General features: G+C 41.0%; 1 long non-coding RNA gene across 1 annotated transcript; it reads left to right on the top strand.

Moving 5' to 3' along the window:
- Positions 1-853: 853 nt before the first annotated feature.
- LOC311262503 lies at positions 854-3151 on the top strand. The gene is made up of 2 exons (XR_014623266.1): positions 854-1146; positions 2143-3151. It is a non-coding gene; the product is annotated as an uncharacterized lncRNA (long non-coding RNA).
- The last annotated feature ends 214 nt before the right edge of the window (positions 3152-3365 follow it).

Here is a 3365-nt window from a genome sequence, read left to right as displayed (position 1 = left end):
CTTGAGACCTCTAAAAAGGGAGGATTTCGAAATCAAAGAGGGGTTCTGGAGGTTCTCTGTTTCCTGCATTCTGGTGACATTTAAAGGTGCAATAAGTAGGAATTGGCCACCTCAAAACAGATAGGGGGCAGCAAATCACCAGAGTAGCTGCTAACTTCTGCTAACTGCAGCTGCCGTCAGTAGGTTAGCTCAGATAGCCGTCCAGACTGTGTGCACGGAGAACCAGGGAAATGCTAGTGTTGGCAAGTATGCACACGTGTCCAGAAGGTGGCAGTAATAAAAAACAGTTTGCCGACTGCCATTCAACAACACAGGAGAAGCTGTTATGTTGCTACGCTAGCATGCAGGTCATACAAGTGATTGTGTGTCCACATCGATAGATAAAAAAAAAAAAACACATTTACTCTCATAAAGTCAAATTAGTATTAGATACCAGATGCACAGATGGGATTTTAATAATAGAAAGAGTCGTAATCGACTCTGTTTGCAGTTGTCGGCGTCCTGTCGACAGTTTTACAGACTTCTTTTTTATAATGGCGGTTAATGGGGAAAAATGCTTTTGGGCCGCAGGGGAATATTTCACTGCAATACCACGAGTGGCCACCGGGCCAGATTGTAGGCTTTGCTGAGCAGCACCCTTCTATTTGTGAAGAAAGTTTGAGAAAGTTATCTTCAATTTTCGCTAATTAATTATGTTTTTCTAAAAAATTCACGCACTAAAATGGCGTCACAATGTTTAATCCATTTCAAGTGTCTCGGACCCCCTCCTTCAGTCCCGACTACATTGGACTATTCCGTCCTACTGCGCATGTGCAGACGTGATTCCGGAAGACAGTAGCAAAACAAACTTAATGGCGCGGTGTTCAAACGAAAGTCACCGCAGCGGGGCAGGAAAACGGAGGAAAACAGAAAGTTTGTGGCAAAACTACCAAAGCTGACTACATTAGTCATGGCGGATATCACTGATGACAACATTACTAAACAGCAGTAAGAAGCAGGCGCTGCTTGTGTTAGCACTAGCGGTGCTAATAGCGAGGAGCTGCCCGCTGCTGCAGGAGGATGCTGCGGCTGGAGGTGATAGCGAGGGTGGTGCGTTCACGGTCCATGATGAAAAAACGACTAGTGAGTGTTAAAACTGTCAAAATGGTAAACTATGTTGAATATTGTTTCATAATCAGATCAGTTATTCAAGTAAAAGTATTAATACCTAATAACTATGTGTGAAAATACTCCATTACAAAAGTTGTGCATTCAAAACATTCAATAAGTAAAGTTATGTAAGTATTATCAGCAAATTATACTATATAAGTATTTAGAGTAAAACTACTCACTATGCAGTAAAATCTACCCTGACAGTTTTTTTTCTATTATTTCTGATGTTTTTTGATTAATATTACTGCTGCATTAATATATATCTGCCATTTTACTGCTGTAGATCTTTAAGGTTGAGTTTATTTGAACTGCTTTATATACTGTTGGCTATTTTAATGTACAGCAATACATCATATACTATATCTATGTTTGTGTGGCTGTCCTGTGAGGACCACGTCTCTCTAAAAACTCAGAAAAACAGCCTGTTTTCAGCTGTCTGCGGCTGTTTTCCAGCTAATCCAAGAGGATTTTCAAATAATTTAATTAGCTGAACAGTTCTTCAGTTTATCAGAAAAATTAATGTACAAAATCGTTGTCTGGAGATGAATGGTTTCCACTGGAGAGGAAAATCTAAATTATTTTTGTAAAGTAACTAGTAACTAAAGCTGCAGGATAAATGCAGCAGAGTACACATTATAATGTATGCCTCTGAGATGTAGTGGAGGAGAAGTACAAAGTTGCATGAAATGGAAATTTTCAAGTACATATGTATGTACATAAATATGTCAAATTTGTACTTGAGGAAATGCACTCAGTTACCTTACACCACTGGGTACAAGCCTTCCACTGTGTTGTGTGTGTGTGTGTGTGTGTGTGTGTGTGTGTGTGTGTGTGTGTGTGTGTGTGTGTGAGAGAGAGATCCAGTGAGAGATCTCCCACGTGAATAGACATTAAAGTCCATTCTGATCCTACAGAGATCACATTGTTTATGAAAATAAGATGTTACAGTGGATGCATTTGTTAACAGGAATGTTTCGTTGTGTTTTTCAGAAATACAGTTCCAGATGTATGGAGATGACTGCTGTGTCACTGATGGTGAAGAGAAGATCAAGCTTGAAGAGAAAATGTTACAAGTGGGTCTTAATAAGGAGCGACGCCTGTGTCTTTCAATTAATAACCAAAATATGAAGCCTACTGTTTTGGTGTGCACAAGGCTAAACTGACTGACTTCACATGAAACATTAAGCTAAACTACGTTGTATTTTTGGTCACTCATGCTGCTGGCATTGCCATGCCATGTTTACAATTATCGAATTTGGGGGAAAATGATGTATGGGAGTCAAAACCACGACACATCTGTGGCGATGGCAGGTCATGAAGATGCAGCGGCCGGTAGCTCCTCCAAATTATGCTACATTTTTTAACCGTTATTTTTTCGGCTTTATTGCTGAAACGCGTTCTGCCTATAGCAGAAATACTGTCATCAGACTTTGAGACCGTCACAGCCCGCGCCATCTTCAACCGTTCAACCTGACTGGCTGGACCGCCCCAGGGAGAGGCAGAATGACAGCCGTGCTAATCCAGCTTGGTTTGGTCACGGGAAAAGGAAATGGACAATATGTGACTCAGGCTGGCAAAACAATATGAAATCAGAGACTGTCGTGTCCACAGAGACCTGTCTCCAACACAACATCTTGCATCAAGCTGTTGGACTCGACGAGTGGACCGTGTTCTGAGCAGGACTACAGCTGGACGAGGAGAGGAGGACTCTGTGTTTATAACATCGATGCGTGGTGCTCACACTCAGTCAAAGTTGATGGACAGTGTTTCTCATACTTCAACTTTTGATATGAAGATGCCGACCACGTTATCATCACCGTATTGTTGCTGTTATTTACATACACCCTGACCAAAGCTGCCCTATGTGTTCATGTATATTTTGTATATGAATAACTGTATATGTTCTGTTATTTGTGTAGCACGAAGGAGTTTGCAAGCTTTCATTTCAGTATGCAACCCTGTGTCGTATAATGAAATATAAAAATATATTTGTACATGCCCTGCTATGTTGAAGTTAATACTCTTGCAAAGTTTGCCACAACACCATGGCAGCACCTCTGACATCACCGTAATGTAATGGGCTCTACACTGGAATATTAATGGCCCGCCCCATATGAGACCCATGGAAACATCCTAATTGGAGTAGAGCCTTCTCTTGTTATTATCTATAATTGGATTATTATGTGCATGCAAACATAGTCCAGGGGTTCAGG

Source organism: Pagrus pagrus (assembly GCF_965226575.1).
Source record: "Pagrus pagrus genome assembly, chromosome: 9".
Classification (NCBI taxonomy): domain Eukaryota; kingdom Metazoa; phylum Chordata; class Actinopteri; order Spariformes; family Sparidae; genus Pagrus; species Pagrus pagrus.
This window is presented reverse-complemented; position numbering and strand designations above follow the sequence as displayed.